This window comes from Leptonychotes weddellii, chromosome X (genome assembly GCF_054177405.1).
Source record: "Leptonychotes weddellii isolate Sample4059 chromosome X, ASM5417740v2, whole genome shotgun sequence".
Lineage (NCBI taxonomy): Eukaryota > Metazoa > Chordata > Mammalia > Carnivora > Phocidae > Leptonychotes > Leptonychotes weddellii.
In genome coordinates this window covers 99,436,090-99,463,338 of record NC_138385.1, presented here as the reverse complement: position 1 = coordinate 99,463,338, position 27,249 = coordinate 99,436,090, and the positions used below count along the sequence as shown (strand labels likewise).

The following is a 27,249-nucleotide window of genomic DNA, read 5'->3' as shown; positions in this document are numbered from 1 at the left end:
ACAGTTTCTGTAAAGGGTCAAATAGTAACTATTTTAGGCTTTGAGGGTCCTACAGTCTCTGTCACAACTACTCAGCCCTGGCATTAGAGCACAAAAGCAGCCACAGACAATACATAAATAAATGGGTGTGTCGTGGTCCAATAAAACTTTATTTATGGACACTGAAATTTGATTTTCATGTGCCATAAAATGTTCTTCTGGGCTGTAAGGTGAAATGTGTGAAAGGCTGAATTTGGCCCATGGACCATAGTTTACCGACTTTTGGTCTAGAGCAAGCCGTTACATTAATATTTGACTGGAGTCCTTTAATGAATCAGGAGTATTTGCTTTAAATATGACGTTGATGATCTCCTGATGACCCAATGTTAATAATTTAAAATTTCTAAAATATATTTTACCTACACATGAAGCACTGCTATCAAGCTACTCTGTCAGTGAAGTTTGGTAATACTTAAAACACAGACATTTGCTACTGTACACAGATTAGCTAACATCTCTGTTTCCTAGTAACGATAAGAAAAGTTAAGAAAATTAAAGAGGGGTGCCTGAGTGGCTGTCGGTTAAGCATCTGCCTTCAGCTCAGGTCACGATCCCAGGATCCTGGGATCGAGCCCCACATGGGGCTCCCTGCTCAGTGGGGAGTCCACTTCTCCCTCTCCCACTCTCCCTGCTTGTGCACGTGCTCTCTCTCACTTGTTCTGTCAAATAAATGAAATCTTTAAAAAAGAAAAGAAAAAATTTTCTTCTGGTTTCTGCTTAATAAATTGTTGAAGTGTGTTTTAGGGTGATGACAAGTGGAAAGGCGTATTTCATTTCCTAATATAATAAATGATACATAACAATTTCCTATCCTGCTGTTAGAAAGCTTTTGGGACTACGATTTCTGTGACTTATTAAAACCTGCCTTTAGGGACAGAATTGAAATGCCCCAACCATAGCTTAACTATTACCATTTGCAAAGCTCCAATTTGATTTGAACATGAACCTTCTAAGTTAGAGACTTGGAATTATTTGTCTTCTTTATTTTCCCTTAGAAAATTGCATTTTTAATTGACCTCAATCTAACTCTCACAGATTCGGCATAAATGATCACAGTGTAAAGAACTTAATATAATTTCTCTTTGGTACTTCTGTTTGGTACATTAAGACTCAGCAGGAACAGCTCAACCAACAAATTAAAAACTCTTCCAGTTTTCACAAATACATGGGAGCAGTATTTATTTTTTTAAGATTTTATTTATTTATTTGAGAGAGAGAGCACAAGCAGGGGGAGCAGCAGAGGGAGAGGGAGAAGCAGGCTCCCTGCCGAGCAGAGAGCCCAATGCAGGGCTCAATCCCAGGGCCCCAGGATCATGACCTGAGCCGAAGGCAGACACAACCGACTGAGACACTCAGGTGCCCCTGAGAACAGTATTTAAATGCATACAATTTGTTCTCTTGATCCACTGTTGCTATGGACTGCGTGTTTGAGCTTCCCCAACCTCAAAATTCATACGTGGAAGCCCTAACCCCCAGTGTGATGTTATCTGGCAGTACCTTTGGGGAGATAATTATGTTTAGATGGGGTCATGAGGATGGGGCCCACATGACGGAATTAATGTCCTTATAGGAAGACGAAAAGACCAGGTGAAGACATGCAAGAAAGTGGCCATCTGCAAGCCGAGAAAGGAGTTCTCACCAGGAACCAAATCTGCCCACACCTTGATCTTGGACTTCCCAGCCTCCAGAACTGTGAGAACTAAGTGTCTGTGCTTTAAGCTACCCATTCTATGGTATTTCGTTGTAGTGGCCCTAGTTGACTAAGACAATTGCATCGCTACGTAGTTTAAAAGCATGTTCTCTTTAGCTGTGCTGCCCTCAGCAAGTTGCTCTTTGCCTACTTTCAGTAAAATGAGGATTACAGTGCTACCTGCCTTGGAGTTGCCATGAGGATGAATTAAGATAATATCTGTAAAGCAAATAAGGAGCTCTTGATAAATGTTCACTTACACACATCCTTAAATTTATATATTTACTTGTAGATGTAGTGGTTTAAGCTACATACATAGCTATTTTAATTTAAATGTTTCCTAAGCTTCAACCGAGAGTCATGTGAAAATATAATGAGAGAAATAAAAATTATAATAACAAGGAGATACTACATCTCAAGTTGCTAATTTTTTTTAAGTATTCAGTGTTGGCAAGTCAAATACTCTAAGGCATAGGTTAAAGGTTAAATGGCCTAACCTTTCTGGAAAGTAATTTTGCAATATTCCTAAATCCTTAACATTTTTCATACCCTTTGAATCACTGATTCCTCCTTTAGCAATGAACCTTAGTGGAATAACAAGATGTGTAGTCAAAGATGGATGCATGAGGATATTCAGCATAACACTATCTACAGCAGCCAGTACTTAGAAATAATCTAAATATTCAACAATATAAGAATAACTAAAACATGGCATATCCTTACTAAGTGATTCTTTGCAGCCATAAAATAATCAAATTTTCAATAATTTTTAATGACCTGGGAGATTTTATAAGAGAATGTTACATAAAAATACTATAAAACTCTAAATGAGACATTCCGTAATGATATTAGTTATCTATTGCTATGCAACAAATTACCTCAAAACTAAGGAGCTTAAACAACACACATTTATTATCTCATAGGTTTTGTGGATCACGAGCACAGGCACCGCTTAGCTGGGTCCTCCACTCAGGGTCTCACAAGGCTATGACCAAGGAATCCGTGGATGCTGAGGTCTCATCTGAAAGCTCCACTGGGGAAGCATATGCTTCCCAGCTCACTCAGATGATTGTTGGCATGATCCATTCATTGAGGGCTATTAGACTACAGGCTTCATTTCCTTTCTGGTTATTGGCCAGAGGTCTCCCTCAGTTCCTTGCCATGTGGGCCTCTCCAACATGCCAGCTTGCTTCAAGAGAGAGTCTGCTAGCAAGTCAAAATTCACAATCTTTTGTGGCCTAATCACGGAAGTGACATCCTCTCAAAGGTGCCATATTCTATTGAATATAAGCAAGTTACTCACAGGGAAGCAATCACACAAGGCTGTGAGGACAGAAGGCAAGGATCAGTGGCCATCTTAAGAGACTTCCCAACACATATATACACATCTATGCATTACTATAATATACAAATATACAGAAAAAATACTACAAGGATGTATGTCAAAATATTCCAAGCAATTATCTCTAAAATGAAGGAGTATGGGTGATTTTCAGGATTGTCTCTACACTTTTCTATATTCTATTAGTATTTTTTTACAGTGAGCACACATTACTTTTATAATTAGAAAAATGTTTTATCTTTTTAATAAATACTTAGTAAAAATTCAATCATGAGTTTGCTCAGAACGCTAAAATCAAATTATTCTCAAATGATCCCTTCTGTGAAAAAATACTCCTATAAAGGTCTGGTTGTAGTTAAAATGTCTGAATCCAGGTGAATACTTTCTAATCTTGGTAACTAAATGGGCACTTGGGTCATGATTAACTATATTTGGCTTAATTTTTAACCCTTTCTACTGTATAAGACTACAAGCCCAGGAGAAATATCTTTAAATAACCATTTTTTGGCACCAGTACCCGTGCTTTTAGTCACAATCATAGAGAGGAATGTTACTATGAAGGTATGTCAACAACCCAACAAGAATTTCCCCCCTCTTCACTTTGGGCATTGCAATGTCCTCAGAGCTTCAGGGAGACACAGACCTTGTGCTCAAGAAGGTTGTTCTAATTGGTAAGAGAGCGAGCAAATACACAACAAATAGTAACACACAATTCTTTACTTGAGGTACATAAAACATCCTAATTTCCAACATCTTGCCCCACTGATGCCTTAATAACTCAGATAAAAGAAGGCCAAAGTACTCCAAAGATCCTTCTTGGAGGACACTTGATGTGGGCCTTCCAAAGTGGGTAGCACTTAAACATACGTGGAAGGGCGAAGAACAAGACATTCCAGGTGAGGTTTGACCAGTACAATCTCAGGTTATGCTTGTTACTCTGGTGCAGTAATTAACAGCACTCCTTTTCACATTGCAAACTGTTCCAATTTTGAAATAAATGATATGAACACCCTACGTAAAAGTTCCCTAGTAGAGGGCATGCATGTTCACTAAGTTGAGTCAATTTACTCAATAGCTAATATGACTTACCAGCACCAACAAAAGAACATTTACTCATTCAGATTATTTGATCATTTATTCAACAGGAATTTAACTTAAAAGGGTAATTTGTTTTACCTTTTTTACTATCACTGCAGAATACTAGTCAGTCAGAGACACGGACTGTAAATGAAAGTATATTTTTTTGCATAGTTGTTTCCCCTTTTTTTCTTCTACACTGTTAACAGGACACTAGAGCACATACCAGAAAGACTCCTAAAGCTTCATGGTTACAGGCACATCTAGAGTTTGTAGAGTGAACAAAGGTCCCCAGTGGCTTTGGAAGAGGATTATACAGATTTTCTAGGATTCTCCAGGACAGGGATTGAGATGAGGTTTCTTCCACCCAGCTTTCTCCTCAGAACTACAGTTTAAGGCTCACAGAATTCAAGGACTTGCTTGTCTGAAATCAGGTGAGATTTGGGGAAGGGACTGCCACCTCTATGATCATCAGATCAAACCTACGTTGGGCGTCATCATTTCTCAGCGCAGTGTGAAACTGGAAGCACTAAACCATATGAGACAGCTGGCACCAGATAAATGCCATGGCCATTGAGCATCCGTGCCATCCCAAGAAAATCACAACTTCTTACAGAGTTCACTGGTAACCATGGAATATGAAATCCAAACTTTGGTCAGGCCAATTTTAACAACAACTTCAGTCAACCAAATATGTTACAGAAAATTTTAGGCCATGATCAATTTGATAAAAATATCTGCATAATTTCACTTTGTGCAGAGTAAAATGAAAAGACTCTGTGACGTCAAAGTTGAACTACCTGCCAATAACAATGCTGCTTCAAGGTACTGCCTTATTAATTAACTTATAAGCTATAAATTTAAGCAGAGAAACTTGACCGAAAGAGGAAAAATAATCTATTAACCAATATGCAATTAATAGCAAGATGGAGATTTTTTTTTTTTTAAAGAAGAGCCATTTTTTTAAAAGTCCGTACTGCACAGCATTCATTACTCAGCACATCATGGGTTTTTACCATGGTCCGATAGTGCTGGCAAGAAATCTCAAACATAAGAGTTGGAATGGTTGAGTTGATGTTTAGTGCAGGCAATTCCATTAAAATCTGGCAAAAGGCATCAATGATAATATTCGACACAAAAGCCTGCCATTATCCAAGACTCTGCTGGGACCACATCAATTAATTTTAATGATACCCGAACTTTAAAAAAGAAAATTATTCTAAATCTTGCTTTCACTTTCATTCCATCTGGATTATTCTTCTAATAATGTGTGAAAGCAAAATTCATTAGCCTAATTATTTAAACTCTGATTCAAGAGAAACACCTATTTATAATAGAAAACAAAGACAAAACTAACTTTCGATAAGTACAGTTTTAATTCAAGAGTCTCTGTAAAAAGCTCAAAAAGTCACTCCACTGAGTTTAAATAAGTTTCTCTTTCTCAAATTCTTCTCAAAACTAATTTTTCTATAATTGCTTTTACCCTTTCTTCTGAAGTGTTAGCTATAAAAAATGCAAATTTTGATAATGTTTTCACTGGCATTTAAAAATATTCCTAATTACCAGAGGCACCTGGGTGGCTCAGTCGTTAAGCGTCTGCCTTCGGCTCAGGTCATGATCCCAGGGTCCTGGGATAGAGCCCCGCATCGGGCTCCCTGCTCAGCGGGAAGCCTGCTTCTCCCTCTCCCGCTCCCCCTGCTTGTGTTCCCTCTCCCGCTGTGTCTCTCTCTGTCAAACAAATAAATAAAACCTTTAAAAAATATATTCCTGGGCGCCTGGGTGGCTCAGTTGGTTAAGTGACTGCCTTCGGCTCAGGCCATGATCCTGGAGTCCCGGGATCGAGTCCCACACATCAGGCTCCCTGCTCAGCAGGGAGTCTGCTTCTCCCTCTGACCCTCCTCCCTCTCATGCTCTCTGTCTCTCATTCTCTCTCTCGCAGATAAATAAAATCTTAAAAAAAATATATATATATATATATATATATTTTTTTTTTTTTTTCCCTAATTACCAGTGGCTGGGTGGTTTAAATTAAAATGATTCTTTTGGGACTCTATGAAATTAGTTTTTGAGTAGTTTCATGGATGTTCAGGTGATAAACAGTGATGAATTTCTCCTTACAGAGAAAGAAAAATGAGAAAGGATGTTCAAAGATACAAATAAGCTGTTTTCCTGTCAAAACAATATGGTCAGGGCTAAAAGGATGATAACTGTCAATGATAACAGGAGAAATTCTATTTCTAATCCCCATAAGGAAGCATACCAGAGGATTAGGCAGACAGACAGCTAATAGTACAAGTTTGCCATAGAATGGTGGGACACCTTTTGAAAGTAATATACAAACAGTATCACCAGGAGAAGCAAAAATAGGAAGAGGCTGTTCTTAGGCATTTGCTATCTAGGACTATCTCCTCCAATGCAAAATAAATTCTGAATAATGTTTATAGTTGGACTGAAGAAAATGGTAAAGTTAAAAAAGAGCAAGAATATCACTGAAAATGTAGACAGAAGCAATGGAAATTCAGTGGTCTGAGGTAAATCTATCAGAACTAAATCCGCGAAAGTTGTTTACAAGTTAGCATACATTAAAAACTGAAGCTGAAATAATGGTCAGGCTGTGTGTGCAAATCACCAGATTTCAGGTATTTAGATGATTTGTCTACATGACCACACAACTAATCTGACTGAACTCTTTCGATATTTTTAATGATTATAGTCATCTAAAATTCATTCTATACCAGGGCGCCTGGATGGCTCAGTCAGTTAAGCGTCCAACTCTTGATTTCAGCTCAGGTCATGAGCTCGGGGTCATGAGACTGAGTCCCATGTCAGGCTCAGTGCTGGGTGTACAGCCTGCTTAAGATTCTCTTTCTCCCTCTCCCTCTGCCCCTCTACCCCTTCCCACTCCCATGTGTGCATGCTCTCTCTCAAAATAAATAAATAAATAAATAAATAAATAAATAAATAAATAAATAAATAAAATTCTATACCTCCATTTAAATCTCCACTTGTTTTCAAGTTATAATGGTAATTCCTCCTGGTATCTATCCAGAGAACAAGGAATCAGCTGGTATACAGAGAAAACAGGGCCAAATTACTACTCTCCCCATATTAAATTTAAGTTTTAATCTGCAACCCAAAAGAAAATATTAATTTCCAGCAGATGAGAGAAAAATCATATGTAGTCCCAGACTAACAAGTAATATAAAGACTTAAATATTTTAATTTAAAAATTTATTAGTAAAAAAGAAAAGTTAAAGTACTAATTTTGTATATTAGGATGAAGAAGAGCTAATGGATACAAACCCTATTTTTAAACAACTGTTAGGCTGCAAAGGAACACAACACTTGTCAATGGAAAAGTTCATAATTGAGCTAATCTGAAAATTAGAGGTTTTAGGAAGCATGGATTGACAGGCTCATCTGAAAGGATTTCTGACTGACAAAAATCAGGAATGGAAACTGAAAATGAAAGCGTATAAGAAATGTGAAATGGTAAAAGAATGATAAGGCAGCAGGAGTGGAAGAGAAACACGAGGCTGAAACAAAATGGGGACATTGAACAGGTTATGAAAAGAACATAAATTATTTTTAAAATATTCCTTCTGGAGTAAACAACCATACGATGCCGTGACTTCGTAGTAAATTTTCACAGGATTTCATTTTTGTCACATGGTTTCGGGGGGGTGGGGGCAGGGAGAGACTGAGAGATCATCACCAACCTGCTTTACTACCAAACTCCCAACCCCCATACTCCTGGTTAAGTAAAAGTAGATGAGAACCACACATTTATAAAGCTTTCTTTTAAGTTTAAGCCAATGTTTATTAAAATTTTAAGTGATTTTTAGTAAGCAAGGTCATCCTACAGCTATGATTTCATGCCAGTAAAAAGTATGTTTGGATAACCACTAATGTTAACAGAGTAATGAATCCTGTCTCCACCGTCTTATTCAGTGTGTTCTCTTACAGTAATATTTTCGATAAGCTTCTGATTCCATAGTTTTAAAATCTAATAAAATGTAAACAAGACATAAGACTAATGCCCTGGGGAAGGGAACATGAATATTCCACTCTTTCATTCGTCCTCACTGCTCTTTCATTGGGCTAAAGTTGTTGATTCCACATCTGCTGTTCAAGAAAACATAAACTTGGCATCTGCATTGTCTTCTAGGCTTGCATCTGTATTTTGCTTCCCATCTGAACATAACAAGAACCCAAAAATATTAATCTTTTCAATGAACTGGAGAAAGAAAATTCTCCTACACTGGAATTGGGTGTTCATCCTCACTCTGCTTTTGTCTGCTTCTAAAGGTCATGGGGTTTCAAAAAATCAAATACATAAACGCAAACTTAGGAAGAATGGCGCTGCCTTGCCTTAAAGGACCTTCTATTGTAAAGTATGCAATGGGACAAAGATACATCATGAAAATAAGAGGTTTGCTCAGATGCTTAAAAACCAACTTCTGGCTTTGCTGCTTTGTTCCTTGGGGCTCCAGTCATAACCTCACAAATAGAGTGATCGCTTCTTCCTTGGAGCTGTTGGCTGGGTTGCTTCTCTCTCGGAACTATGGTTCATATTTCTTCCCCAGCCTCAAATGCCTGCAAGTCTCCACTTCATATACTGATGTTCTATCTACCTCCAGAGCCAGCTCAAGGTCCCCCTTCTATGAGGTCTTCTTTGATCATTCCCAATCATCCCAGATTTCCCCTTCTCTCAATTTAGATGGAATTATCAGGCACCTCAACAGTTTCCCCTCAATTTAGTACTTCTGTGTTATTCCCTAATTTTTTCCGTACACTATCCAACTAGAATGGTAAGCTGGATGAAGGGTAAGGCAGTTTTACATCACAAGATTTTGGACAGTAATAGGGACATGGATATTTGACAAATACTCGCTGGTAGATGGACTGATAAATCAATTCTTTTCCTGGCTGGTAAGTGGGTAAAGGAATAGGGAGACCTGTCCTTGGTACAGGCAGTCACCTAATTATCTGATTTCACAAGGGATCACAGCATAAGAATCGTATTCTGCTGCGAGGGAAGCAGAGGCTAAATGCGGCCTCTTGCTTTAACATTCACTACATCCTTCGAATTGGCAGCCCCCCCTCCTCCCCCCACGCCCTGAATTAACAGTGACAAGGACTTGCCAAAACTATACTCACAGGGAGAGGGGAGAGTAAAATCTATTCCCTTGTATGGAAGAAGGGGACATTGTGGTTCCAAGAAGATTGCCCAGAGGGGAGAAAACTTCTTTCAAAGCCATTTATCTTGTTCTTCAGCAACAGCACCAGGTAGCCTGGGGCTTGGCATACTGACAATTACAGCAAGTAGCTCAAAGTTTCAACATTCATGAAAGAGGAGAACCTTGTAGTTGTGATATGCTGAATGGTCACCTTCAGCCTGAAGGTCACACCACATGTGACACCTTGGTAAAGTAACAGATGATGCAATAAATTCCGTCATAAAGACACTGAAAAACTTCAGAGAAAAATAAAAATGTAAAAAGCATGCATTTAAATTATGTGAATAAACTGATGTGTACATTAGAAGTATTTCCACAACCTGGCTTTGGAGCATTTCAGCACAGCCTGCATTCTACATGCTTGAATAGACTCTGTATTTAGAGAAAGGCAATATTCTCCTTGTTCAAATGTTCTTAGGCTGAAGAATTTTAACAGCCCGCAGGGAGGAAAGCCTAGAAACTGCTTAAGCAAATTCTAAGCATGCCCACGTGGTTTCTGCTCAGCTGCAGGTAATTATCAATCATATCATTCTGGCAAAAACTTGACGACATCACTTGCTTTCTCATCATTTTTTCTCATTATGCTTTTCTCCCTGTAGAAAAATACCATTTGGGGAAAAAAAAAAAAATTCCAGACTTTTCCTACACTGCTTGACAGACCAGTGAATAGTTTATAACTTTACCCCTTCTTTTACTCATTTTCATTCCATGGGCACAGAACCATTTCATCTTCTCCAATTCACCATGTATGCATGGTAATACCAAGTATATGCAATATACCATATACTGAATATCAAATATAAGGTTTCTTTTTTATATATGTAGTTTATTTTGGGGCGCCTGGGTGGCTCAGTTGGTTAAGCGACTGCCTTCGGCTCAGGTCATGATCCTGGAGTCCCAGGATCGAGTCCCACATCAGGCTCCCTGCTCAGCAGGGGGTCTGCTTCTCCCTCTGCCCTCTGCCCTCTTGTGCTCTCTGTCTCTCATTCTCTCTCTCTCAAATAAATAAATAAAATCTTTATATATGTAGTTTATTTTGGAAACAAGCAGCAGAAACTTACACAGTAACTTTAAAACTCACCTAAAGATGCCGACCACCTATTCCAACTTTGGTACTATTGCTTAAAGGTATATGTAGAGCTGCATTTTGGAAGCTCTTCTCAGGTATTCACTCATTTTTTAAAAGACTTTATTTATTTATTCAACAGAGAGAGAGAGCACAAGCAGGGGGAGCGGCAGGCAGAGGGAGAGAGAGAAGCAGACTCCCCGCTGAGCAGGGAGTCTGCCGTGGGGCTCGATTCCAGGACCCTGGGATCACAACCTGAGCCGAAGGCAGATGCTTAACCGACTGAGCCACCCAGGCGTCCCTCAGGTATTCACTCATAACATGTATTACACTCACACCTTGGTTAGGCCAAAAGACTGTATTCTCAGCAAAACCAACTGTATTTGCCAAATGAGCCTAAGCAATGAATTTCTTTAAACCTTAGTGTACTCAGAAATTCCACTCCTGGGCATATACCCAAGAGAATTTAAAACATATGTCCACACAAAGACTTGTACTAAGGGTTCATAACAGCATTATTCATAGTAGCCAAAACGTGGAAACAACCCAAATGTCCATCGACTGATAAATGAATAAACAAGATGTCGTCTATCCACGCAATGGAATATTATTCGGCAACAAGATAAAATGAAGTCCTGATACATGCTACAATGTGTGGATGAACCTTGAAAAATTTGTGCTAAGTTAAAGAAGCCAAAGACAAAATGCTCCATATTGTACGACCGCATTTATATTAAATGTCTAGAATAGGCAAATCCAAAGGGACAGAAAGCAAAAGCAGATTCATGTTTGTTCAGGGGCTGGGGAAGGAAGAATGGACAGTGACTGCTTGATGGGGACAGGGTTTCTTCTTGGGATGATAAAAATGTTCTAAAACTGATGGTTGCACAAGTCTGTGCCAATATCAGAAATCATTAAATTCTACACTTCAAATGGATGAACTGCATGGTGTATAACTTAATCTCAATACAGCTTTTTTAAAAAAATTAGATGGAATAATGGCTATAACTCAATTCTACTTGATAAATGAATTCTCCGATAGCACTTACTTTTATTTTTTGTGAAGAACACATTTGAGATTTTCCAGAAAGCACTAGGGAAGAAAAGCAATTTTCTTAGCTATTGTCTCATCCATGGATCCACCATCCTACTGTCCACCCAACAACAGTCAAACAGCACAGAGTTCCTTCTCATGCATGATTCCGGTCTCCCAAATTTAAGAGCTAACACTAGAATGTCTCATCTTCTACACTCTTTCTTCTAGGCACAAAGCTATTGTGAAAAATACGTATAAAAACTCTGAAAGTTTGGTTAAAAAGCAGAGGTTCTCATCCAAAAATAATGCATTTAACATTTTATACCAAAAAAAAAAAAAAAAATCTAAACAAGTTCATCCCCCAGAAGGTTACTATTTACAATTCTTGCTATTTGGGAAGAAATGCTAGTGCCTTCCTCATAGACAGAAGTAACCACTCACTCTTGTTTACCTTACATAAATAATACCTGTTTATTTTAGAAGAAATGAAAATACAAAAATGCAAAAAGGATTTAAATTCATCCAGCAATATACAATTTAATGTTTTGATGTATTTCCTTCTGGATTCTCTTTTAATACACACTCACTTCAAAATTCCAAGTCACTGATACATAAAATAGATTGATTACCGAATTGGGCCCTTGCAATGTGGCAGAAATTTCCATTAATAGGTGGAGTCTATGACCCCATCCTTTGAATCTGGGCTGGCCTTGTGACCCGAACAAAAGAAGACAGAAGTGACAATGTACAGTTTCCAGGTTCTGCCTCAACAGCTTTGGAGCATCTTCTCCCTCTTACAACTCTGCATCCACCATGAGTACACAAGCCTGAACCAGCCTGCTGGAGAATGACAGACCACGTGGAAGTGAGCTGAATATCCTTTACGAACATGCTCTGTGACTGCACAGGCATGAGCAAGCCCAGCAGAGATCAGTCGAATTCTGCCCACATCAACAGACCTACTCCACCAACCTACAGAATGGAGTGCAAAAATAATTATTCATTATTAGGTGAAGCCAAGTTTTGTGATTGTTTGTTACACAGTTTTCTGTGGCCATAGATAACTGATGCAGTAAATCATCCTTGTCTAAGTTCCTAGAAGCTGACTCCATCTAATCAGAAAGGCAGCTGAGAAGATATCGGGCAGCTAACAGGATCATGGAGATGCTCAGGACCAAGTTTCCCAAAACAATTTCCCAAATCACATCACAGACTGACCTGATGATTAAATTGTATGTGGCCCTCCTCAAGCCTGTCAGAGGCTGTAATTCATGTTGCCTCCAAAACTTTGACTTTGCTGCAACTATATTGTCACCAAACAGATGCCACTCTCATCAGAAACTCAACCTTTCAGACAACCCCTAAAAGCTAGAAGCTTCTACCTCCACTGTTGCTAAGAAATGAATGCCTCCAAAAAAAAAAAAAAAAAAAAAGAAATGAATGCCTCCATTATGCTCTTACCTAGGGAAACCTAGGAAGCATTTTCTCTTATGAAAATCAAATCTATCTGATTAAAAAATGGGCAAAGGACTTGAATAGACACTTCACCAAATAGGATCTAAGGAGGGCCAATCAGCACATAAAAAAAGATTTACCATCATGAGCTGTTAGGGGAATGCAAATCAAAACCACAATGAGATACCACAACATCCCTCTTAGAATGGATAAAACAGAAACCACTGACAATACCAAGTGCTGATAAGGATGTGGAACAACTGGAATTCTCACACATTGCTGGTAGGAATGCAAAATGGTATAGTCACTCCAGAAGATGGTTTTGACGGTTAAACTTACACTCACCATGTGATCCAGCAATCTAACTCCTGGCATTTATCCGGGCGAAATGAAAACTCATGTTCACACAGAAACCTCTACACAGGTATATTTATAGCAGCTCTAGTCACAATCACCCAAAACTGGAAACCACCCAAATATCATTTAACAGGTCAATATGTAAATTACGATACATCCATATCATGGAATTTACTACTCAGCAATAAAAAGGAACAAACTATTGGGGCACCTGGGTGGCTCAGTCAGTTAAGTGTCCAACTCTTGGTTTTGGCCAGATTGTGATCTCAGGGTCGTGAGATCAAGCCCCAGGTTGGGCTCTGTGCTGGGTGTGGGGCCTGCTTAAGATTCTCTCTCTCCCAGGGCACCTGCGTGGCTCAGTTGGTTAAGTATCTAATTCTTGATTTCAGCTCAGGTCATGATCTCAGGGTCCTGGGATCGAGCCCCATGTCAGGCTCTGCACTTGGTGGGGAGTCTGCTCGGGGATTTCTCTCTCTCCCTCTGCCCCTCCCTCCACTCATGCACGTTCTCTCTCACTCTCTCTCTCCCTCCCTCCCTCCCTCCTTCCCTCCCTCTCAGATAGATAAATCTTTAAAAAAAATTCTCTTCCTCTCCCTCTGCCCCTCCCCCCCAAAAAGGAACAAACTATTGATAACAAATGATGATTGTAGATAGAGTCTATATGACAGCCGATATTTTGTCTTGATAGTAACAGGACTTCATAATAGGAAATTAAATGATGATATTAGTGCTTAAGGAAGAAAAAAGCAGGAATTAAAATGAGGAAAACCTGTCATCCAGGAAACTAGTTATAAGGCCCAGCATGAGAAATGAGGGCCTGTGCCAGGATAGACAGAAAGAAAGGGATAATTAAGAATATTATGTAGAAAGAGGGATAAGCTATCCCCCATATGGGGGCCATATGAATACAGAATATAAAAAAGAAGGAATAATCAAAATATTTTCAGGGTTCTAAGGCTGGGAAAATGGTAATCATGGAAGAAAACAGGAAAGTTTAGAGAGGAAGCTGGCTGTGGTTTATTCATCTACTTACTTTCCTTCTTGCAGAGAAAGAATCGTTAATTATTTTGAACATTTAAAATTTGAAGTGATGGTGGAAGCTACAAAAAGAACCACCCTGTAGACAAATGGAAATACGGGACTAGGATTCAACTGGGGAGGGAAATAACCATTTGCACCTATAAAGGATAGACATGATAACTGAAACTAAGATACAGTAATAACCAAGTGAACAAAACTGTTGAGAAAACCCATTTCTTCCATTTGACTAAAATTATTTTTGACAAATACGAATATCCAATTTAATTTACAAATTTCTACCATGAAAGTACATTATGAACATCTGTTTTAGTACCACTCAGTTTCAAAATAAACCTTATGTTAGATTTACCCTCTACAAGGTATTTAATTAGTGAATATCATAGGAAATAATCATATCAACTTTTGTAAACCAAGAGAAATATTTTAAGTTCAAATCAGGCTCAAAGATAACAAAATCAGCATATTCAAGGAATGCAGTATAAACCAGACATATTTTGTTTCTCTTTGCAAAGCATCTCCCAAATCCATACTTTATTCCCTAGAGATATTAATGTAATTTCTGAGGATGCTGGCCAATGGTATTTTTTCCAATGGTATTTATTATAAAACAATCTTGGCAAGTGAAAGGAAACAGCACACACCGCTAATATTTTGGTAGAATTATGTGTTTATTCTAGCACTGTTAAGAAGAAAGAAGCAAGCATCCAAAGAGCACAGAGGAATGCTGCTGATGTAAATGAATATTTACTCAAAGTCTAAATCTTCCTCCCCCACCCCAACATTGAGGAATGACAAAGAGCATTTTGATGTTGGATTTTTCCCAGCCTCACACCCCAACAAATGCAGCACCCAAAAAAAAAAATGCTTTTAATGGCAATAAGTGCAGACAAAGCAGTATCCTATGACTTTTCAAGTAATGGAGAAGGGTAGGGAAATCCAAGTTAGAGAGAGAGAATATGGCTAAAGGGCCAGTCAAGTCAACTGGTTGCTGGCGAGGTCACTGTTATGTGGGGGCTTTCTTCAGTCCCCTAGCCACAGTCTATACCCTCAATATTGCATCTGCTCAACAGGCATATGACTGTGCTACCACACAGACAGGACAAAAGGAGGTGGATCACTGGGTGAAAAGTACCACCATTAATAGACACATTATATTTTACTAATGTAGATAAACAGTAACAATGGTGTTCAAACATGCTGTGTGTGTTCTTTCCATCACCTGGTTCTAATCATGGGAAACACCAGACAAACCAAAACTGGGAAACATTCCACAGAGTGAAAAGGTCATGAAAGACTGACCTGAAAAGACTAAGAAGCCATGCTAACTTCATGCGATGTGGGTTCCTGAATAGGATCCTGAAACTGAAGAAGGATAGCAGAAAACCTGGTGACTCCAAGTAAGTTCTCTATTTCATTTAAAAGTACTGCAGTTAACCAGTATCACTAAGATTACCTTGGTAACAAATTTGTTTTTAAGTTTTCATAAATGTACCATGGTTATATAAGATACCAACATTAAGAAAGTTATTGTGTATTTATTGTTTGTCCTGTTCCTTGGATCTTAATGGCTGGTTGAGTACAAGATTAACTCATATGCAAAACAACTCCAGAATTCATGACCCACTTTCCAATCATATCAGACAACATTTAGTTTCTATACTATCTGCTTACTAAGTCTTCCATATTTTTGCTCATTCTGTTTCTTCTACTTGCCTTCTTTCCCATCCTTGTCCCCAGTACATACTCCCTGTTTTAAGACTGACTTCAAAAAAAAAAATATGGACTTCAAATATCATCTCACCTGGCTTCCCCAAGCAGAGTTTGACTTTCCATTCTTAAAGCCCCTTCTACAAAACTTCTGTTTTAGCTCACATTAAAAGGTACTAAATCTACCCTATATGCAATGATGCTTACAAGCAAGAGATCTAAAACCAGGCTATCTGGATTCAAATCCTGACCCAATCCTTTGCCAGCAGTGTAACCTTGAACAAACTACTTAATTCTCTGTGTCTATGCTTCCTTGTCTATAAAATGGGGCTAATAATAACAATTCATGGAGTTGATAGGAGAACTAAATGAATTCATGCATGTAAAGTAATTCTAAGAGTGTCTGACTCAGGTAAGTGGTCAATAATTGTTAGCTATTATGGTTATTACATTTCTCTCTAGACTGAGGACCTTCCAAACAAGGACCATATGTATTTGCTTTCCTGGGTGAAATTCTCCAAGCTGGATTCAGATCCTACCTTTCCTATTTACTGGCTTTGGACTTCCTTTGATTATTTTGAGGATTTAATGATCCAATGCCTTTCAAAGCATTCAATAGGATAACTAGTTCAAGGCAAGCATTCAATAAATATTGGTTATTATAATTATTATTGTGCTAAACCCCGAGCTTGACACTTAAGATATGCTGAATTACTTGATAAATGAATGAGTGAGTGAACTAACTGGTAAGAAGAATTACTGAAGTATAATACTTCAGTAGTTGATACAGATTATCATTATCAGCTAATGATAGAAAAAATTAAATTTTTTCATTTGCCACCCCATGCCTCTAAACTTTAGAATGCAAGTTTTAACCAAAGAGGCCTGTGTGTTTTGCTCTGTGTTTTCTCATTCCAGTCATTTGGACAGATCTCTATGGAGCACAACAAAAAGTTCTAAGAACAAGTAGCTTTGCACAATGATACTCTTATAGCCAATGGGGGTTGTCTGAGGACAGTCGTAATTAACTTCTTTGCCCCAACTCTGACTAAAATAAAAATGGGGGGCTTATTTTGCCATTTACTTATGGATATATGCATTTGACAGGAACCAAGCTGCATTCTTTTTGATACAATTTAAAATGCAGTACACAAATCTTAAAAGCTAAAATATAGAGGAAAAACTACACAACATAGTTTCTTCAACTACTGTGTATTTTCCATACAGTTTAAAAAGCCTAAAATTGCATCTTACAATTGTTACTTACATTTACCGTAGTATTATTGCCTTTTTTCCTCTGAAGGCATTATAAAACCATTAATCTGCATCTGCCTGTGACAGCATTTCAGAATGAAGTAGACTGAGTAATAAACACTAGACCCTGGTGCATAATACGTCATAGGGCACGGGTCCTAAGTGCACTCATCATTGGTTTCACAGCTGCCTACAAAGAAAATACAATTATATTCCCCTTAAAGGTGAAGAAACTGAAATTCATACCTCACAAGTAGTGGCCCTGGGATTTGACCCCAGGCTTAGACACCTCCAAAGTCTATGGTCATATCGTCCTTCAGTAATGCTTTTGGTTAGCTAAGACAGTGGGTGACTAATTCTAAATGCTGCTCCCCATGAGCCTATGCTAAATATTTGAATTCAGCTGGAACTGTGCTGGGAAGTTCAGTGCAAGCTCACACCAACCTTGTGCCGCTAGTGACCCATCTCTATGGTGAACACACAGTCATGTGCAAGAAGTTACTAGTTAAGTTAAAAACCCTGGAAAGAATCTCAACCAATGGAGGATGGAAATCAATGGAGACATTTCCCAGATCCCCATCTTTTAGCTTGTGACAGAACAAAGAAGGCCACATATTCTTTGTGGGTTTTTTTTAAAGATTTTATTTATTTATTCATGAGAGAGAGAGAGAGAGAGGCAGAGGGAGAAGCAGGCTCCCAAGGAGCAGGGAGCCTGATGCGGGACTCGATCCCAGGACCCTGAGATCATGACCCGAGCCGAAGGCAGACGCTTAACCAGTTGAGCCACCCAGGCGCCCGGCCACATATTCTTTGTTGCTTCTCCCATCAAAAAGCAGAATCTACTTCCCTTGCCCTTGAATCTGGGCTGACCCTGTGACTCACTTTGACCAAAGACCACGAGATCACCATGCAGCGAGGAAGCCCAGACTAGCCACTTGAAGAGAGAGGAGCCACACGAAGGAATACCAAGGCACCACACACGCAAATGAAGACATCTTGAACTTTCCAGGCATCTGAGACACCAGCTGAAAGCAGCCAAGTAAGTGAACCCAGCTGATGCCATGTAGAGCAGAACTGCCCAGCTGTGCCCTGATCTAATTCCTGACTCACAGAATCATGCCACTAAGTTTGGGTATGGTTTGTTATGCAGGAATAGGTAACTGAAATACAGATGAATCATCCTGAGAGGCATTCTATATGTTTTCCAGTGGTCCTAATGGAACCTCCATTGTCCCTTTGTCCACAGCTGCAACTTCCATGACACAACTTACAATGACATTTCATTCTCCCTCATTTTTCACTCCTGCTTACTGGGATCACCTCCCAAATAAACCACACTCACCCAGGTCCTGACTTTGGAGGAACTCAAACTAAGACACAGACCTTTTGCTCCCTTTACATTTTTATCATGGAGTTTTAAAGCTTGGATTTCCATAAAAATAATTTATCCAGACTGTTCTAATTATATATAGTAATAACTAACCATTTTTATTACTAAAGAAAGATGTTATTATGAAATTAAAAATGATATATAGACAGAGATATATAGACAGAGAAATTACGCTAACAGATCATGCCTAAAATTCTTCAAGAAGTCTTTTGACACAAATAAATGGAAAGATATTCCATGCTCATGGATTGGAAGAATATTATTAAAATGTCCATACTACCCAAAGCAATCTACAGATTTAATGCAACCCCTATCAAAACACCAACAGCATTTTTCACAGAACTAGAACAAGCAATCTTGAGAAAGAACAACAAAACTGGAAGTATCACAATTCCAGACTTCAAGATATACTACAAAGGGGCGCCTGGGTGGCTCAGTTGGTTAAGCGACTGCCTTCGGCTCAGGTCATGATCCTGGAATCCCTGGATCGAGTCCCGCATCCGGCTCCCTGCTCGGCGAGGAGCTTGCTTCTCCCTCTGACCTTCCCCCCTCTCATGTGCTCTCTCTCTCTCTCATTCTCTCTGTCTCAAATAAATAAATAAAATCTTAAAAAAAAAAAGATATACTACAAAGCTGTAGTAATCAAAACAGTATGGTACTGGCACAAAAACAGACACATAGACCAATGGAACAGAATAAAAAGCCCAGAAATAAACCCATGATTATATGGTCACTAATCTTTGACAAACGAGGCAAGAATATGCAATGGGAAAAAGTCTCTTCAACAAATAGGGCTGGGAAAACTAGACCGCTACGTGCTAAAGAATGAAACTGGACCACTTCCCTACACCATACACAAAAGTAAACTCAAAATGGAATAAGGACCTAAATGTGAGACCTGAAACCATAAAAATCCCAAAAGAGAGCACAGGCAGTAATTTCTCTGACATTGGCTACAGCAACATTTTTCTAAATATGTCTCCTGAGGCAAGATAAACAAAAGCAAAAATAAACTATTGGGACTACATTAAATAAAAAGCTGCTGCACAGTGAAGGAAACAATCAACAAAACTAAAAGACAACCTTCTGAATGGGAGAAGATATTTGCCAATGACATATCTGATAAAGTATCTAAAATTTTAGATACTAAAATATATAAAGAACTTAAACAATTCAACACTCAAAAAATAATCCAATTTAAAAATAGTCAGAAGACATGAACAAACATTTCTCCAAAGAAGACGTACAGACAGCCAACAGACACATGAAAAGATGCTCAACATCACAAATGATCAGGGAAATGCAAATCAAAACCACAATGAGATATCACCTCACACCTGTCAGAATGGCTAAAATCAAAAACACAAGAAACAACAAGTGTTGGTGAGGATGTGGAGAAAAAGGAACCTTTGTACACTTCTGGTGGGAATGCAAGCTGGTGCAACCACTGTGGAAAAGAATATGGAGGTTCCTCAAAAAATTAAAAAGAGAATTACCATATGATCCAGTAATTCTACTACTAGGTATTTACCCAAAGAATATGAAAACACTGATTTGAAAAGATATATTGCACACCTATGTTTATTGCAGCATTATTTACAATAGCCAAATTATGAAACCAGCCCAAGTGTCCACTGATAGATGAATGGATAAAGAAGAGGTGGTGTGTGTCTACACACACACACACACACACACACACACACACACACACACACAGGAATATTATTTGGCCATGAAAAAGACTGAAATCTTGCCATTTGCAACAACATGGATGGATCTAGACAGTATAATGCTAAGTGAAATAAGCCAGAGAATGACAAATACCATATGATTTGACTCATATATGGAATTTAAGAAACAAAACAGGGGCACCTGGGTGGCTCAGTCGGTTAAGCAGCTGCCTTCAGCTCAGGTCATGATCCCAGGGTCCTGGGTTCGAGCCCCACATCAGGCTCCCTGCTCAGCGGGGAGCCTGCTTCTCCCTCTACCTCTCCCTCTGCCTACTGCTCCCCCTACTTGTGCTCTCTCTGTCAAATAAATGGATAGAATCTTCAAAAAAAAAAAAAAAAAAGAAACAAATGAACAAAGGGAAAGTAGACAAACCAAAAAACAGACTCTTAACTATAAAGAACAAACTGGTGGTTGCCAGAGGGGAGGCAGGTGGAGGAAGGATGGGTGAAACAGGTGAAGGGGATGAAGAGAGCACTTTTCATGATGAGTACTGAATAATGTATAGAATTGTTGAATCACTATACTGTACACCTGAAACTAACACTGCATGTTAACTATACTGGAATTAAAATTAAAAAAAACACTAAAAATAGAAATAGTGAACAATCCAGTAATTCTACTTCTGGGTATTTACCCAAGGAAAACAAAATCACTTTCAAAAAATATATGCACCCCTATGTTTATTGCAGCATTATTTACAATAGCCAAGATACAGAAGCAGAGGCGCCCAGTGGCTCAGTCAGTTATGCGTCTGACTCTTGATTTCAGCTCAGGTCATGATCTCAGGGTTGTGAGATGGAGCATCCTGCTGGGCGTGAAGCCTGCTTAAGATTTTCTCTGCCCTTCCCCCCTCCTCTCTCTCTCTTCCTTCCTCTCCCTCTTTAAAAATAACTTTTTGTTTGTTTGATTTATAATTTTTTATTATGTTTAAAAAAATATGGAAGCAGCCCAAGTGTTCATCAACAGATGAATGGATAGAGGTGTTATGTATATACACAATAAAATATTACTCAGCTATAAAAAAGAATGAAACCTTGCGATTTGTGACAACATGGATGGACCTAGAGGATATCATGCTAAGTGAAATAGGTCAGACAGAGAAAGGCAAGTATCATGATTTCACTTATGTGTGGCATATAAGAAACAAAGCAAACAAATAACAACAACAACAACAGAGAAACAGACTCATAAATACAGAGAACGGGGCGGGGGAGGCAAGTGTGGAAGGCAAAATAGGTGAAGAGGATTCAAAAGTATAAACTTCCAGTTATGAAATAAATAAGTCCCGGGGATGAAAAGTATAGCACAGGGAATACAGTCAATAATAGTGTAATAACTTTGTATAGTGATGAAGAATCACTATACTGATCGTGGAGAAAACTTTCGTAAGTGTTGAATAACTGTGTTGTACACCTGAAACTAAAATAATATTATTATGTCAACTGTACTTCAATTAAAAATTTTTTAAAAATTAAAAATATTAAAAGATGTAAAGGTAAATAAATAAAACTCTGGAAGAAGTCTTTCCAAATAAAAGAAAAAAACTGGAGCGCCTGGGTGGCTCAGTCAGTTGAGCATCCGACTCTTGATTTCGGCTCAGGTCATGATCTCAAGGTCATGAGATCAAGACCCCGAGTCTGGCTCCGCACTCAGTGGGGAGTCTGCTTGAGATTCTCTTTCTCCCTCTCCCTCCACCCCCCCTCCCCTGCTCGCACATGCACACATGCTCTCTCTAAAAATATTAAACAGAAAAAATTAACCTTTCTGCACTGTAAAAATATTGCATAGAAACAATGACTTGGAGAAAATCTCTGTAGGTATACTAAGTTAATTTTCTTCTTGACCATTCAACTTTCTCATTCAGTGAACTTTAAAAAAATAACTTTTCTTTTTTACAACAGTTTTAGATTTCAGTGAACATTCACATAAGATACATCTACCATATCTTTATATAAATTAGAAATGATACCTTATGAGGGCAGTAAAATACATATTAGGATTTTAAACATTTCCTGTAAGAGCGATATTTCTAGGTAAAGAGAGACGAACTTGACGATCACGACCTACTAACTCTTCTGCATCTAGCTTCCCCCAGGGAGAACCAAAATTCAGAATAATATTGCAAAGAGAAATACACTAATTCATTTGTTTTAAAAACTTGTAACTCTGGGGCACCTGGGTGGCTCAGTCGGTTAAGTGTCTGCCTTCAGCTCAGGTCACGATCTCATGGGTCCTGGGATCCAGCCCCCTATCGGGCTCCCTACTCAGTGGGGCATCTGCTTCTCCCTCTGCCTCTCCCCTCTTACCCCCGCTCATACTCGCTCTCTCAAATAAAAAAAAAATCTTTTATTTATTAGAGAGAGAGTGTGAGAGACAGCATGAGAGAGAGAGAGAGCACAAGCAGGGGGGAGGGGTGGAAAGAGAAACAGACTCCCCACCGAGCAGGGAGCCCAATGCAGGACTCATTCCCAGGAGCCTGGGATCATGACCTGAGCTGAAGGCAGACGCTTAACCAACTGAGCCACCCAGGTGCCCCGACACAGTGAGTTCTAATCCTGGATTTCTGTAAGTAGTTTGCAAGAGAACTTTGGGTCAATAGTTTAAACTATTTTTTTCTTTCAATTCTAGTTTGATATAGTCACAATTCTTACCTGCCAAAAAGAAAATATGACCAAACTTTGTGTTGACACTCAGAAAGAAAGGTGAGCCAACCTGTACTTCTTTATGGAAGAAGATAACACAATATTGGTGACTATCTGCAAAACGGGAGCGGCAGAATTCATTTGTAGCATGGTAAAAGTACCAGGGAGACTGGTTTTTAACACAATTTCAGGAAGAATTTCCAAGTCCATTATAATCCAAAGGCAGAACTGTGAAGGTCTTTATTTGGGGGGTTCAGGCATAGACTGGGGATGTCATAGATAAGATTTAAGTATTACATGGATATCTGGACTACATAGAAAAATTTTTAAAGCTTTTCCCCTCCTAATATTCTCTTTTGTTCCTAGACTGCTGAATTCAGTCTAGAAATATTAATGGGAGCTAAATTTAGGTTTTGAGAGAGAAAAAAAAAAAAGCATGTGAATGTAGATGGTATAGCCTCAATTGAGTGATGCTGCCCTGTTCGCCTGGAAAGATGTTGGAGAGATGAGCCATGAAAAAGTCAGCGTGATCTCACATGACAGTGGTGGTATGAGGAGGTGAGAAAAACACCAGGCTTGAAGTGAGAAAGCAGTCTGCCATTTACCAGCTAGAGAACCAGGGCTGGACTGGGAGCTATCCAGTTTCCAAAATTCTAAGTGTTCTACAAACAAAAAGTGTCTGATGCAATGAACTTACTATGACTAGCGTGTGGGAATGAAGGTTATTACCCCTAGGCCTGTTGGCATGTTGGGTTATAACAAATCCACAATGCAAATCTGGCCAATTCCTGTGTTCCAAGTCACTAGGCCAAAACAGCAGGGGTGACAGCCTGCTGTTGCTGCAGTGCCTATCTCACTCAACAGCTTGCAAAATATATTTCCAATTGCCTTCTGCTGTTGTCCAACTCAACTAGGTCTACTCATTCACTTGTCGGTCACCTAAGCCCTCTTCGGTTGCCACTGTGGAAAGGCCAAGCTTCCTGGCACACAGTAGGTGCAGAATACATCTTTTTTTTTTAAAGATTTTATTTATTTATTTGAGAGAGAGAGAGCATGAGAAGGGGGAGGGTCAGAGGGAGTCTGATGCGGGACTCGATCCCGGGACTCCAGGATCATGACCTGAGCCGAAGGCAGTGGCTTAACCAACTGAGCCACCCAGGCGCCCAAGAATACATATTTTTTACTGATGTAATATTTTAATCCAAGCCCTACCTTTGTTGCCTCCTAGCTGTGTGACCTGGACACAGCTTCCATTTATTTAACCTTAGCATCTTTTAGCCCTTCCTATGTGCTGGGCACTTTCCAAATAATTAAGTATTGAGATCCTCACAAAAACTCCCTGAGGCAGGCACTTTATCACCATTTGGTAGATGAGGAAACTGAGGCAGAAATATGTTTTGTAATTTCTTTAAGGTTACAAGGCAGAGGTTTGTAATTTCTTTAAGGTTACAAAGCAGAGTCCAGCTCTAACCCATTCACTTCCTTTCCTCTCCAACTCAGTTTGGCTACCTCTTAATCAGAGTCTCAGTGTCCTCATGTACAAAATAAATTCTGACAGTAGCATCCCAGAGGATTGTTGTAATAACAAGAACAACAACAAAAACTAGTGAGCACTCTGCAAACAGTAATTGTTGTTTCACTTGCCATTACCATCAACACCCATCAACATCCATCAACTGAAATAAGTGCTCAGGGAATTAACTGGAAGTTCCAACGTGAGAAGAGTGATACTTCACTCAAGAGCCATTTAGGTCTCAGAGTACCAGCTTGCCCAATTGTCTTTCAATGCCTGAGAGATGAAGTTATCAACGATGCAAGCATTGATCTAATGCTTATTCACACTTTGGCTCCTATAGGTGGTATGAATTCACCTGTTTCCACGAGCTGGCCAGATACACAGAAACAAAAATGTGCCATTTTCCTTGATCCATTCAATTCATTTCCAATTTTTCCACAGACATGAATAGTCTAGGCTTAGCCTTCTCTTGGGTCCATCAGCACACAGTTTGATGGGCAGTTTCTCCAGTTGCTTTTAATTCTAATGGCTCCTGAAAATCTTTGGCTATTTAATAGCTCTGGTGTGATATGGCTGGGCAATTTTTCAAGATCATTAAGTAGTTTTTAAAGTCCCTGTGTATTGTGAAAAACGATCTTTTTAATCACTTGCTTTCAAGGCCTAATAATCAGGACACAGAATCTCCACGGTAACCAATCTCAGAAAATCCCGGGCTGGCTGTCAACTCTTCCATTGAATCTGCCCGAGCCGTTACTACCTCCCTTGCTGCATCTTCAAGGCCAGCATTTCACATACATTAGGCCTAGACCGACTGCTCACTTATGTTTATGTTTTCTTGAAAATATGATGTAGCAACAATCTTGTTATATTTTCTAAAAGTTATAAACACCATTCTTTTTTAACTGATATTAAAATTCGCATACTATAAAATTCATCCTTTTAAAGTGCACAACTCAGCAATATCCTAAAGGATACTCACCAGGTTGTGCAACCATCACCTTTATCTCGTTGCAGAACACGTTCAATATCCCAAAAAGAAACCCAGTATCTATTAGCAGTCACTCCCCATCCCTCGCTACTGCCAGCCTCTGGCAGTCACTAATCTACTTTCTGTCTGTCTGGATTTGCCTATGCTGGACAGTTCATATAAACAGAATAATATAATTTGTGGCCCTTTGTGACTAGCTTCCTTCACTTAGCTTAGCTTGCTTCCAAGATAGCACGTATCAGTACTTTTTCCTTTTTATTGCTGAATAATCTTGCATTGTATGGATAGGGCACAGTGTGTTTATCCATTTATCTATTGATGGGCATTTGGTTATTTCCACCATGTTGGCTATTACAATAAAGCTGCTATGGATATTCACGGACATGTTTTTGCATGGACATACTTTCACTTCTCTTGAATATGTACCTAGAGGTAGAATTACTGAGTCATATGGTAACTCTATGTTTAATTTTTTGAGAAACCCCCATGCTGTTTTTCAAAGCCACGGCACCATTTTGTATTGTCGCCAATAGTAAAGGAGCCTTTCAAAATCAAGACATTCTTGCCAACACCTGTTATTATCCTTTTTATAAATGCAGCCATCTTAGTGGGTATGAAGTGGTATGTCATTATGGTTTTGATTTGCAGTTCCCTAATAGCTCATGAAAATATCATTCTTTACCTACTAACACAGTAACTAATTTCATTTTTTCACATGTTACATTCTACCTCTTCTGCCATATTGTAACAGAGTTGCAATTATAGTCTCACTCTTTTTCATAAGCAATGGCCCAGAGAGGATGCAGTAAACTTTAGAACAAGATGTCATGCCTCAAAGGTGTGTCTCCAGGATTTGGAAAACTGCTGTCGGAATACAGATTCCCTCAGTCATTGACTGGATTCTGATATGAAACACACTTTCCCTGCTGCAGGCACCAGACTGAAGAATCAGAATCCCACTGTGGAAAAATAAGCTCACAATTCCGCAAATCCTGAATGCGTCATGACATGTACCATACTCAAAGCCCATTTATTTTGAGATGGCATCTGGTTGAGCCAAGAAGTGGAAATGGAGCTTTCTCAGAGAGATATGGGACCAGGTGATCAGAGGCCTGCAACCTGAGAAAAGTAAGCAGGCACAAGAATGATGACACCAACCAAAATAAGGAATGCAGAAAAGGAAGCGTGCTCATAGGAAAGGGGGCTGACCTGCTCTGCTTCAGACATGCAGAACACGAGGAGTCCGGCTGACACTGCAAGGAGACGTCCAGGAGGAAACCGGAGACGCCAGGAATTCAAATGCCACAGTTAAGCGTGTCCCCAAGAGGGATGATGGCTCAAGTCGCAAGAGTGAATGAGATCATCACAGGAGAATGATTTGAAGGAAAAACACAGGACTGCGGGGATGGGTGGACAAAGACGACCAAGCAGAGAGACAGAAGAGCAGGAAGAGACACTGGAGATGGAGAGACGGCAGCTGTGGGCGCCTGGGTGGCTCAGTTGGTTAAGTGACAGCCTTCGGCTCAGGTCATGATCCTGGAGTCCCAGGATCGAGTCCCGCATCGGGCTCCCTGCTCAGCAGGGAGTCTGCTTCTCCCTCTGACCCTCCCCCCTCTCATGTGCTCTCTCTCATTCTCTCTCTCAAATAAATAAATAAAATCTTTAAAAAAAAAAAAAA

General features: G+C 39.3%; 1 protein-coding gene and 1 long non-coding RNA gene across 5 annotated transcripts in view; both read right to left on the bottom strand.

Moving 5' to 3' along the window:
* Window positions 1–27,249, bottom strand: part of ARHGAP6 (Rho GTPase activating protein 6) — a 455,537-nt gene that overhangs the window by 423,852 nt on the left and 4,436 nt on the right. The gene's annotated exons all lie outside the window — the stretch shown is intronic.
* On the bottom strand, window positions 11,441–17,288 carry LOC145717899 (uncharacterized). Its single transcript, XR_014141406.1, has 2 exons — window positions 12,935–17,288; window positions 11,441–12,898 (listed from the first exon to the last, which is right to left on the bottom strand). It is a non-coding gene; the product is annotated as an uncharacterized LOC145717899 (long non-coding RNA).